This window comes from Pyrgilauda ruficollis, unplaced genomic scaffold, assembly GCF_017590135.1.
Source record: "Pyrgilauda ruficollis isolate IOZ18807 unplaced genomic scaffold, ASM1759013v1 scaffold93, whole genome shotgun sequence".
Taxonomy (NCBI): Eukaryota; Metazoa; Chordata; class Aves; order Passeriformes; family Passeridae; genus Pyrgilauda; species Pyrgilauda ruficollis.
Genome location: NW_024531377.1, coordinates 169,031 through 183,016, shown reverse-complemented (window position 1 = coordinate 183,016; position 13,986 = coordinate 169,031).

Genomic DNA, 13,986 nt, shown 5'->3' with positions numbered 1-13,986 from the left:
CTGCCCAGAATTTTTTTTCCATTTTCCCCCAGTTCTGTGTCTGGATGCAGACTGCTGCTCCTTCCCCAGACAATCTGCTATGTGGAGGTCTCAGTCCTGTCAACCACTTGTGCTGTGTTTGTAAACTGCAGGTAATTTCTGTTCCTCTCTCCGTGAAGGTTTTAGCATTAAGATGCCAACATTTTGCTTTGGATTGACTGCTAAAAACCATTTTGGTCTGTTTTGATAAAACACCATCTGCAGATGAGAGATCTGTTCTACATTTCCATCTTCTGTGTGCCTGCCAGGTGACCTCCTTTGTTTGACAAATGGTTCATCGTGGCTCCAAGACAAGCAGAACATCCCTTTTGCTCACAGATCCCATTGTCTGTGAACCCTCAGCCACTGTGCCTTGCTTTCCACAATTCTTTCACTTGTTAAGGTTTTATCTCTTGATTATCCAGTCTAATTTCTAATTTAACCTGCTGTAAGTTTTCCAGGGCAGCTCATCCCCTCATAATGATCTGGTAAAGCTGTGACAGGCATATTTATCCAGAAGGAGCATCTGATTCCCAGGAAAGTTAATGAGCACTTCACTTTTGCCACAACAGCGTAATGAAAAGTACACATCCCACTGTTAAATGAACTGAAATATCACCTTCCTGACAAGAGAACACTACAGTGGTGTTCAGCTTTCCTCAGTAATATCACAGCTAATGATCCAGCTCTTTATAAGGCTGCATTGATATGGGAAAATCCAAGACATCACCATTTTTATTTACTGGAACCTGGACCCTCCTGCATCCTCTGCCAAGGGGTTTGCATTTCAGTGACAGCTCTAAGATCAAGCACATCCTTCATTCCCTAAAACTGCCCCTGCTGGCCAGTGAATACCATGATTAAAGACCACCAATCCCTTGCTACAGTGCTTTGTAGATGGAAAGCCATAAGCTTTTCTTTTACTGAGAAAACAGAATGCCAAACTCCTTTTCCCAGCTAAGTTACCTACTCTTATTTCCTGTTCAAATGAAAAAAACCAGCAAAGCATTTGCAGAGCTCCCAAATTTCCCTTTTCCTTCTCCATGCTGGAGGGACTGCTGTGATCTTCCCTGCTCACATCCAAGGCCATTTTCACAAATGCCACCATCACCAGACCTCAGGCACATTTCACACTCTGTTCTCTGTGGTTGTCCCATTCCAGGTGCCTCACATCATTATCACTGCCTCGGACACCTGTGTGGTCCTAGCACGCATTTAACGTGCCAAGTCATGATTTTGCACCTGTAATTGCACCAGAGATGGATTGCCTTTTGTTCTCATGCCATCTCTTTCACTGGATTTTCTTTAAATCCAGTGATTTAAAGTCCAGTGATTGCTTTGCAGGAAAGTTCAGCATCATCATCCAGCCAGCTTTTCTTCCCCACACAGAGATTGTTCCTCCATCTCATCAATAACCAAATTTTTTTTTTTTTTTTTTTTTTTGAAAATCTATTTATATTGTGGGCAGATTCAGTTGGTTTTGGTTGTTTTGGGGTTTTTTTTTTTTTTTTTTTTTGGGGATTTTTTTTTTTTTTTTTTTTTTTTTTTTTTTTTTTTTTTTTTAGTAAGTACTAGTTTCTGCCCCAAATCAAGAACTTTGGGCAGGAAGCTGCTGCTTGCAGTCTTCTGGAGAACGGATGCCAGAATCTGGCTGGGTGTCTTGTGAAACAAAGACTTCAAGATGTATTTTGGCATCAACAAATCCATATCAGTTTTCCCTCTTAAAGTAATGCCCAAGAGTCAATCTAAAATACACTGCTGGACTGCAGCTTGCAGAAGGCCTTTGGTTTGAAGCATCCTCTCACACTCACTCATCACCTTTAAAACACTCACAAAACTATTCTGCTTCCTGGGCTAGCATAACAGCTTGCTCACAGCACTTTGGGGTTTAATTTCAATCAAGATTCCTTGAAATTAATTCAAGAAAATTTCATTATTCATGCTGCTCTTCGAATTGTCCCTACTGATGCTTTATACTCTGTTCAAGAGCAATAAAATATAGCTTTCTAGCTCCAGCAGTTTAGGCAGTCCCCACTCCTATCTATTTACTCTATACCACGATTACCATTTCTTGTAATTTCATTAAAGTAGAGGAGGTTTGTGGGGGTGCTTTATTTTCTGTTATTGTGCTGTTAAAATCTGTTCCAGAAACACAGTGTAAGAAAAGTGTTTGGGTTTTTTTCTGGTGATTTAATTGATGGATTTTTTTTGCTTGCTTGCTTCCTTGTTTTCTCTTTTTTTTATCCCTTTATCTTTAATCTGCTATAGAAGTTCTCCCAGCTCCAGGTGAAATTTCTTAACTCTCTACCAGCAATGCTGCTGGCACACAATTAAATCTTCCTTAGCCAATGTACTCTAGGGCTTTTAGAGGTCAGATATAAAAAAGATCTTCTGTCATTCTCTTCTAAACCTATTGCATTTCCTCTCTCAGATAACAGAGAACTTTTTTTTTTTTTTAAACAAAATCCCTATTTGCTTTCATTGCTTGCTGACAGCTTTCCTGGAACTGTAGTGTCCACACTAAGTTAATTTCTTGGACAGCTGAAATCACAGCAGTTCACTCCTCTCCCTCACTACTCTATTACACTGTTGGATTTTTGCTATGGCCTAAAAGCCACAAAAGTCTGGAGCCAGTGCTGGAATATCTTCCAGGAGCACACCCATTTTCCTCCAAACTTTTTCCTCTTCCTGGGAGGTGAGCCCTGTACCAGCAGACAACTCCCAAAGATTTCATTATATCCCAGACTGCTCTAGTTTTACTGGGGCTCTGTCTCAGGCCCCCTTAAGCCTGACTCCTTGCCCATAAATAATTTATGCATATTTACTTACCCTGAAAAGATTTCTCCTCCATCCATTCCCTTCTTCCCTTGAAAACCATACAAGCACATGGCTTTCACAATATTCTGCACCTGGAGCCTCCCCACCCTTGCTGGACGATGTTTATGTCCTGATGTTGGGAACTCCCCGTTTGTGGAGACGCGAGGCTTGACTCTATTTCAGAAGGCTGTTTTATTATTTTATTATATATATTATATTAAAATATTGCATAAAAACTATACTAAAAGAACAGAGAGAAAAGATCATCAGAAGGCTAGAAAGAACAAGAATAGAATGCATAACAAAATCTTGTGACTCTCACAGCCTCGGCACAGGTGGCTGTGATTGGTCATCAAGTGAAAACAATCCACATGGACCAATGGAAGATGCACCTGTTGCATCCCACAGCAGCAGATAGTTATTGTTTACATTCCTTTCCTGGGGCTTCCAGCTCCTCAGGAGGGAAAAATCTTAGCAAAGGATTTTTTATAAAATATCATGGCTACATCCTGATAGTTTTTGCGTCCACCTCCTTTTGGCTTCATGTTGCAATCTGAAAATTAAGGGAAATTCAGGCAATTCCCACCCACATTTCCATGACCTGCCAGTCATCTCTCACTCTCTCTGCCCTCCTCCTCAACCACCAAATCTCACACTCTGCTCCAAAACCTCCAGAGCCTGCAGTGTTATTGCTATTTCAGGTGAAAAAGTGGAGGAACAAGCCCCTGATGCACAGATAAACACCCCTTCAATGGATGAGCCAGTGGAAAATCATTAGTGTGTGTCCTGTTTAATACAGATGGGAGATGCCAAGTGCTGTGGACAGTCCAAAAAGTGAGGTCAGATGTGAATCACAGTAGGTATGCCCAATTATGAGGAGAAGGTTATGCCTAGGGGCCAGGGAGAAGGATGAGGGAACACTGATGAGCAGGAAAAGGTCTGTGATATGTGGGACAGAGAAAGAGAAGGAACAAACAGCAGACAAAACAGCAAATGTGATGGAAAGCTAGAGAACTGGAGGAAATTCCTGGTGCCAGCACCACTTTCTCTCTTACAAAAGAACCTGAACAAAAGAGAAAAGGAACTTTTACCTTGGACGAACTTCCAGCATTTGTGGTACTTAATGGCCTGCAGATGGACTGAGTGTTTCAATTGTACCAAATACCTTCAAGTCACAGCCTGCCAACTCTCAAGGCTATCAAGCTGTCCTCTTTAGGATGAATATAAGAACAGAGATTTCCACTGCTCTGGGAAAAAGCTATTAGATATCTTTATTGAGGAGAATGTGACAGCTGGAGTAAAACCATTTCAGTGATGACCTTTTCCACTCGACTCCTCCTGGGATTTTCTTTTTGAATTCCCACTGCCCTGCCCCCTCCCATCAGTAACACACCAGGGTCTGATCCTGCTAAACTTGCCAGAATCCTCAGCAGCTTTCTGACTTTCCATTCCTGGTCCCTCCTGCAGGTTTCCTCAGGACACAAAGGAAACCCCTCCAATCCAAGCTGTGCACACCCAGCTCTGCCAGGGAAGGTGGAGTGTCCTCCCTCTGTTTGGGGGAGTGTCCCCCCACCCTCTGCAGCACCAGAGAACCCAGGGGTGTGCAAGGTGTCACCGGGAAACCTCCTCAGATGGCATTTATCTGCTGCCAGGGAACCGGAGTGGTGGCATCATTCACATTTATGCCATGTCTATTTCTCATTCTGGGAAGCAGAGCAAACAAATTAATTGAATTTCACTGCATCACTGGCATGTAATAAGCTCATCTGATTGTTTGTCTCTCTCATAAAGACCCAGTCCCCAGAGTCAAGATAGGACAGAGCTAAGCCTTGGGAATCAGGCAGGAAAAGGAGGTTCCTTGGATGCCACAAATCCAGAAGAAAAGACCTCACCTTTTCTAAATATTTCTTTTTCAATTAATAACTGGTAAAATGACTATCTTAATTAATAACTGGTTGATAAATAACCAGTATATAATAAATAAATTAATAATTTATAACAACAAATTAACCTCCTGAATTAAGACCACCTGAGTCAGGATGTCAGAAAACATCCCAGAAAGTACTGTGTACTTTGACTCTGTCTTACTCATTATTCTCCCTCCCAAAAGACAGACTGATAAATGTACACAGGGAATTTCTCCCAGAAAAAAAAAAGAAAAAAATAAAATGAAGGGGTATAAGGTCAAATTGCAGTGTGCAGTGGTCACCACAGATCCCACAGTCCTAGGGCAAAATAATCTGGATTTTTTTTCACTTAATGAAATGTTTTTCACTAGCTATTTTAAAAGAGAACAGATATTCTTTGAGAAAACATAAAATAATAGAAAAAGGGGCATTAGGAGCAGATTACAGCTCCTGGGAGGCTGTTGGGACCCCTCAGTCATAAACTGTCCTGAGCCAAGCTCTAAGGGACAAAGAGACAGATTCAGATCTGGGACTCCACATCTAGGACTGTAAAGGTGGGCTGAGGCTGGAGCAAGAATCAGGGATTTCCTCCCCAGCATCAAAGGGAGGAGGGTAGAAAGAAAAAAAGAAAAACAACAAATCAGAAAGAAACCCCAAAATAGGAAACTGAAACTGATGCCTGGTATTATTAGCATCACTATATTTGGGTGCGAAACAAAAGAGGGAATTGCTGCAAGTACACATTTTTATTGTTTCTAAGCATTCTTAAATGGGAGCCAGAAGTATTAGAGGAGATGTGGTTCCATTTTCAACCAGACCTTTTAAAAAATGAGCAGTTCTTAAAATAAAGCTAATAATTCTCAGCATGGTTGATTTACATCAGTACAAGATGGGACAAAGTTTAGTTTTTAAAATCAGACTTGACAGCTGAAGTTGTAACCCCACTTCAGCAAAGGGAGGGGGTGAAGAGCAAGATCTGCTCACATCCAAAATCTAAATTTGGAAGGACGTGAGAGTTCACAGCAGGACCTGAATTGTCCCTGTGTTTGCTTGTCTCTGGCCTGCTGGAGGGACTGGGCCAGAAAGTGAATCCATCTGTTTACTCAGGGGTATCAGCAGAGAAACTGAAATTATTTATCTAGCTTATGGAGGTCTGCAGAGATCAGTGCTGAACCTGAAATTGTCTGTCAGCCCATCTGTGCCTCACCAGCACAAAGACCCAGAGGGATCAATATCAAATTCAGAATTATTTGTCTATTCACTCTTCAGCCTGTTTACTTTCCAGCTCTGAGATAGGGAGCAGACCAGCAGAAACATGAAGTACATCTCAGGCTGGGTCAGCCTGCTCCTGAGTGGTGCAAAATGCTACCAATTGTCACAGTTGCAGTTGCTGGAGCCTTCAAAAGTGAAATTGCTAAAATATACTCTTTTAATGAGTATAGGACCACTACACATTTATAAAAAGATACCACATGGGCCAATTTCCTCAACTCTTTAAAGGATTTGTGCATTTATACCCAGCCACTCACTCAGCTGATCCCATCAGCGTTTCCTCAAGTGCCTCCCTGCCCTGAGGGAGTGGGGAGGAAAGGATATGGGGTCTATGGTGAGGTTTTTTATTGTGAATAAGATTATTGTGAATAATCCTCTTTCCCTATGGGATATTTATTAGTGGCCTGTTTCTTGGGGTCCTCAAATAAAACCACAGCACCTCATGTTTGGTTTTTTCTGGAAAGGAAGACAGGAGTGTGGGACCAATCCCTGCAAGGGATGCAAGGAACCACTGCAAGTCTGTGGTTTTCTCGTCACCTCCTGTGTGAGAGGGGGGCTACAGGTGCTCAGTGTCGCAAAATGTCATTTCTGCCTGGTGCCTGACAACTGCAATTTGTCTGGCAGGTGAAAAGGATGGATCAGGAGGATTTGGGAGCTGCTCACACAGGACACCCACCTCTGTCTGTCATTCTGTTACCTCTGTTTCACTGCATTTCTCTCGTGGAGGGACATCTCTCTTTGAGGAGAGCCAAGGCTTATTGCAGTCACCCTCTATCAATCATCTCCAGAAAATAAAGTGGCATTCTTCTTGCCAAGTACTTATCAATGCCTATTTTCAACCACCTCAAGGAAAAGATGCAATTCCTGCTCCTGTAAGTGTTAAAGCAGCAGAACTGCCTGACAGTAAGCAGGGAATTTGCTCTCCTGGCAAGGCTCCACAGGCACTGAGGGGTGTAAGCAGCTGGTGATGCTCTTTCATGGCACCCAAAGATTTTTGGCTAGTCAATGCAGAAAACAAAAGCCATAATAATGTGTTTCTTTCCATGACAGCTCTCTGCTCTCTCAGATCTCTGTGACAACAACCTGCTCCTCTGGATCCAGTCACTAAAAAATGTAGAATTGTGCACATGCAGGAATATCACTGAGATTGGGGCCAGAAGGGAGTGCAGGGCTTTAAGACATTTTTCTGTGTGAAAAAAACTCCAGTTGTGAGAAATGGTCAAGCATTGAGCAGCTGCTTCAGGGGAAATTAAAATGTTATATGAGGAGAACAGAAATGGTTCAGAATGGTTCAGCTTTTGCAAGAGTCACAGTGAATCACGTCTTTGAGAGCAGACAGCTGCAACATCTATTGATCAATGTTTTAGGGGGAAAAAGATAGAAAGCCATACCTGTATCGATTGGCCATTTGTCATTTGAGATGTGTTTTAAAGACAGTGGAGGAGGGAAGCAGAGCTTTGGCATTCCTGCATGAGATGGACTCTTGTTTCCCTGACAGCCCCAGTGCCTGCAGGCCAAACAACGGGAGCACGGCCAGATGTGCCAACAGCTGGGCAGAGCTCTTCCATCTGCATTTCTTGAATTTTGATTCCTCCTGCCGTCCCCAAAAAGCTTCCAAAGAACTTCCCTGATGCAGGCGCCCCTGCTCCCATCCCGTGTGTGCTGCACACCTCTGAGAGGTTCCCTCCTGCCCCTCTGGCACAGGGAAAGGAGGCTGCAGCAGAGGACCCGCCACCACGGCAGGGGAAAGAGCAGCACAGGGCACCTCTCCCAGGAGAATCACTTCTGTTATTAACCAAAACATTGCCATTTTCACCTGAACTCTTATCAGTATTCAAATCTGCACCTTTCATTTCCCTCTCTCCCGTTCCAGACTCCCAGGCAGGCCAACACCAATGAAACATTTAGGAATGAGGGCAAGAGGTGTGGAGAACCACAGGGTGAGGGTGGAAAAGCAGTGCAATTATTTTTATTTAATATTAATATACTACTGAAACCTGGCTAGTAGGCATGGGACAGACAAAATGTAAATGACTTTAATGTCATGAAGCAGCTCCCAGCAGGATGCAGAAGCCTTACCCTAGTGGAAGGGAATACATGCATATTAAAAGCCTTTTACCAAAGTGGTGAAGAAAAGAGAAGCAATACTTTCTTTTGACTTGGAATTCCCACTTCTGTTCAGCTGGGAATAGAGGCATAATTAATCAAAGTACTTAAATAAGTTTCTTTCTGCCTTAATCAGAGCTGTGCAAAAAAATAATTTTTCCAGTTCAGTAGCTAAACCAAAATAATAATTGTAGAAATATTTTTAAGATTTCTGAAATGAAACTTCAGGCTCCCTCAAGTACTGTCAGTGAGCAGAGGTATTTGATTTAACTGAAATAAGGTGGTGACTCTTCACCTTAAGTGCTCTTTATTTATTTTAAACACACAGAGCTAAATTTGTCCCTAAAAGGTTGTTCTGAAGGAAAAAAAAAAAAAATCGAAAGAGATCTCCTGAAGGAAGTATCCAAATTAACACTTCTGGCCTAATGAAGAGAAACAGATCCTTCCAGACAGGTTGGGTCAAACCTGAGCCATTGCCAGGCTCATCTGTGGGAAGAGCCAAGGGATGCTCTGCACGTCATTCCCCTGTGCTCAGTGATTAAGCCCCTGAAGAGACAGTGGGATGGATCCAGTGCAGGGGGGGATATTAAAATTTCTGGTAAAAAGTGACCAAATTTGGAAATGGGACCCTCTGCACATGTTGTTGGCAGTGCAGAACTAACTCACAGCCTCCCCAGGAGCTGATCACCCTCAGCAAAACCCCACAGACCCCAAAATCATGGAGCAGCTCTGCATGACAGAAAAAGTTCCAAGTGTGGCTGCCAGTTCTCATCACCATGGGAATTCTGCCTGCTTTATTTGGGTGGCACAAAGTCAATTTAAGCATAGTACATTTTATTAAAGCAATTGATGTATTCAGTGTGAAACAAGCTGATTTTCAGGCACACACAGCTCCCTGTCTTTGGGTCTAGGTTATAAATGCAAGCTGCAGCACTGAGTACAAACGGAGAATAACTGCTCAATTCAATTTTAGGCTTTAATTTGATTCATTAACTTGGTGACACCTTGGGTGAGGAAAGGTATTTGGTACCCAGGAAGTGGAGGAGGAACATTTTTAGCATGCGGAGAAGTAAAGAAGTCATTCAGTCCTCTGGGAAAGAGAGGGAGAGGGAAAATGAGAGCAGCAGGTAATTTATTGCTGGTTTAACAAGAAGCTGTAAGCTGAGAGGAGGGGATAAGAATTATAAAGTGCTGTAAAAACAACATCTCTATCGAGGCCCTGATGTTCAGTGTCCAGAGTTATGAGTTGCACTTCCCTGGCTTGTTTCTTGCTGCTCCTATTTCAGACATGAAGAAGGACCTGGGAGCTCTAAAAGCTTGTCCATTTTATTCACCTCTGTGAATTGCTCCCATAAAAAATATTACCTTTCCTGACAAGTCTTGCCTCCAGAACGTCCTCAGAGCCTGGCTACTCCCAGCACAGCAGAGCAGAGCTCAGGGCTTGGTCCTGCAGGCCACAGGCAGGATCAGGGAGGGGGTGGCCCGTGGGCTTGGCACACATATTTAAAAAGGAAATGGTAAATCCCATGGAGATGTTGCTTTACACTGCACAAAAGTTCATTTTTTCCTGGAAGCTGCAACTTCCCACAGGCCTTGTCTTATGGATCCACTAAAGGCAGCTGGGCATGGGGCAGGGATCCTGGAGATCCTGCCTCCTAAAGGTCACTGCCTCCTATTCCCTGAAACAGCCTTGGGACTCCAGACACCCCCACTCCACTTTCCAGTCTCCGATTTGAAGTGTTCTGGGGCTCTTTTGTCCAACTTCAGATCTGACAAGAACACTCCCACCCATCCTTAAGAAAATGAAGATGTTAGGGAATTAAATTCTTAGCTGTCACAAATGTCCTCTGATTCCTTTGGGGACACAATGGTCCTGATTCTCATTCACATGAGGGACTGTTTATGCTGCTGCACTAAAAGAAATTGCTATCTAGGCTTTGCTGTAAATCCAAATTAGGCCCCTAATGCTGCTGCTGGGGAGAGGATTAAATTTATCACAAGCAATTCATATGTAATGTTTCATATTCCCCAAGCAAATCCTTCCAGAGCAGAATGAAAGCCCATTCATTGTGTATGTAATCCAAATGGAAGGACTCTTTTTCTTCATGTTAGACAAAATATGAAACAAAAAAATGGACTCCTTTACAACTCTCCGGTATTGATAGATGTTTTAGAATTTATTTTCATGCCAAAAGATGCCAAAAGAAAACAAACGAAAACTAGTAAAAATAATTACCAAGGCTTCCCATGGATCCAGAGCCTGATTTACTCACTAGAGTGACAAATGACCCTGAAATTGGCTCAGCTGGTCAGAGCAGGGTGCTAATAATGCCAAGATTGTGGGTTCAATCCCATATGGGCCATTCAGTTAAGAGTTGGACTTGAAGACCCTTCTGTGTCCCTTCCAACGTGCTCTTCACCAAGCCCTCAGCCCCTCTGTCCCTGTGCAGAGCTCACAGACCAGTCTGACTCCCTCCCTCCCTCCTTCCCTTTTTTTCTCCCTCCCTCCCTCCTCTTGCATGTAAGCAAGTCAAAATAACTTCTCAGCAGTCCAATTGCATTCCACTGCTTCATATTTATTCATGCTGACTTCTGAACCAGACACAATAAATATGCCCACCTTAAGCTCTGAATCCCCTCTCCTAGGATGCACAGCACATGGTAATCAATAAATATGCAGAACCTGCTGCTTCCACTACCAGAGGCTTGGAAAATCCACATTCACTTCTTCCAATTCCTACTTCAGTCCTACTTTGGTTCACCTCTATTTTATAACACCCAGGCTATTGGGAGGGAGGTATTCTAGAAGGCTCTACTTCAAAAAAGATAGTTTAAATCTTCTTTATCTTGCTTCTGGGTTTGATCCTGAACATAAAAAAGTCAAAGCAAATGCTGCCAGAGGTGGTTAAAAGCATCTCTGAGGGTCAAGGGTGAAAAGCACACTCCAGAACCTAGTCCATGCTTCAGTTTTGGAAAACCATATTGAGGGCAGTAGTTCAAAGAGCTCCTTAGCTATCTTCTTAGAAAAAAAAAATCAGAAAACAAAGCAAAACCCAAACAAACAGCAAACAAAACACATAGGCAGGAAAGGAAAAACCCACCAGAAGAATTTCTTCTTTTCAAAAACTGACACTGCAATCACAGAGGTGTTCCCAACCACGCTGCTGGATTTATGCTCTGGAAATACTCAGCAGTTTAGCTGGTTTCACCCCCAAGCTGAGAGAAAAATCAGACTCAGGCCTAGTACTGGGAGTCACACAGCTAAAGGCAGTGAGAGAAGCACTGTTATTTGTCCCTGAAGAATTAGGAGCTAAGAAATTCTCCACCTGTTTCAGGTAGGCTGCACCCAGCCTCTGCCAGAGCTTCAGTGGGTATCAGAGCCACACGTGTGTTAGAAACTAATTTATGCCATCAAATTAATTTATATCATCAAACTAATTTATATCATCAGTGTAAGAGGCACCAGTGCTTTGACAAACACTTCATGTGTTCTTGCAGAAGCCAATTTTGGGATAAGGCAAAAGGATTTATATCTAGTCCAAGGGGCTTTTAGTTTAAGGTTCTGGTCACTGGAAAGATCTAAAGATCTGTGGGGTTTCATTCATTTATAGCATCATGGTTTCCTCTAAAAGCCAAGGAACAGAGCAAGCTCTGGTTGTGGGAGCTTTCAGAAATGTCAAAGGAGGTTCCATTTTCAGAAAGAATTATCTTTACAAATGCCTAGCAGAGAACAAGGTGAGCAAAATGAGAACCCTGCTTCAAACGTGAATTACAGATTCCTTGATCATTTTTATCTGCCCATTCATCCATTCCCTCCCCAGGGAGTTTTGTACTGCAATATGAGCCCTAAGATATGTCAGGAATACCAGGTGGCAGCATTAATATGCTCCCCTATCACCAAACCAGCTGCAGGAGCTTGGAGGGAGCAAAGTTTTCAGCCTTTCTCTGTGCAGAACAGTGCTCAGCCACAGAGATTCAAACCTGAGGAATTCACATGCAGACAATCCTGCCCCACACATCTTCTTCAGCACAGAGTAATCAGCCCATGCATAATTGTTAATGGTGCTGCTAAAACTTTCATGGTGTTGTTTGCCAGATGAGGACAGCTCGTTCATCCCACTGCTCACAGCTCCCACTGCCAACACTGCCAGGGGCAATGCTGACAAGAAAATGAAGGGAAGGCACATCCCACCCCCAAAACCTCCTTGATCTCAGGTCTTTGCCAAAGCTGTTTGGTACTTCCAAGTCAAGAGGTGCTTTCTGCAACAAACTTGGAGAGATTGTCTCGAACGCTGAAATAAAGGCTGTCTGCTGAGTCTCACCATCCTTATGCTCCTGGCAGCCCCAGCACTGTGTAAATAAGCAGGGGCCATGCCCAAAGGGTAAATGGCACTGCCCTGGTCCCACTAAATTCTCTTTTCATCCCCCATGCTGCTGCTTGGGAATATAGGCCATGACAGGGGGAGGTGTTAATGCTGATATCCAGCGTATAGAGCTTGGGACTCCCTCCCAGCGTTACTTATTTAGATTTAACAGGTAACTCCACCCATCGGGCTGGATTCTCCTCCCAGCCAGAGGAGGGGAGCCAAGGCACATGTTCATCCTCGTAAATTTCAAGCCTGTTACCTTACTTCTGAATCACCTACTGATAGAGGCAGTGCTAGCAAGGTACCAGGTGTACCGCACGCTTGCAGCCCATCTGGTGAGAAGGAACATGGAAACCAGGCTGGCAGAAGGAAGGGGCAGAACCTTCTGCTCTCCCTGCTCCTGTTTCTGTTCCTCCTCTTCCTCCTCTGGTCCTGTTCCCCATATACCTCCTCTGCCACTGAAACCTTCACAGACCTTCAGAAATATTGTATGTAAAAGTCACATAACATTATAAAAATGTGATAAAATTTATCTATATAATTTTGATATTAATGATACAAAATTTATTTATATATAATTTTATATAATATTTATATACTTTAAAAAAAAAAAAAGTGGGAGGCAGGATGGCGGACTTGATGTTTTCTGTTTGCCCTTTACAGCTGGTCACTCTCATGCTCTGTTGAGGAGCACCTGGAGGTTGAATTTCCTTACTCAGCTTCTTCCCTGCCTCCATGCAGCCTCTGCTAGGCACACTAATGGGAACCTATGGAAATGGGCATCCAGCAGCTTGGGGGCACAGACCTAAGCGCACTTCTTCAACCTCAGGAAGACGTTTTTCTATTACTTCAATAGAAAACCAAAGCTGTTTAAGAGCTTTGGTCCAAATTGACAGCATTAAAAACCGGGGAAAGCCACCTCAGCAAGCCTTTGCCTTTCTTTATGGTTGGCATCCTAGAGCTCTGCTTTGCATGAAAAGTTTTCTAATTCCCTGCCTCCATCCAGAGCAGGGTCTGTTCCATCCATACCTGCAGTGCTCCTTGCAACAAGAAGCCTTCATCTCACGTGGGGACTGAACAATTAGTGGCTGCCTACAGAGCACCAAAACCTAGCCCCGGTAATGAAATGAAAGTGAAAATGGTAATTAAGCTTTCCTGACAAGAAAAAAGACAGACTCGAAGGAACTGAACATAAAAAGAAAATAACAAAAGCTCTGTCAAAATGTACTATGCTATTTTTAGCTTTTCTTTATTTTCTGGGGACAATAACTTTGCATTAATGTAGTGTCTTCCATATATTGATCAATTAAGGGTTCCTCTACCAGCCAGAAATATTATTGTCATCCTAAAGATGTGAAGAGTGCTGTCTTGGCCAGAGAATAGCTCCTGAACCAGGGACAGAGACCAGTTTTTGAAAATTCCACATCCTGAAGTTCCCTCACCATGGTGTCCCTCCCTTTCTTCCAACCCTATTCAAAGAAATATTAAATTGCAAGACA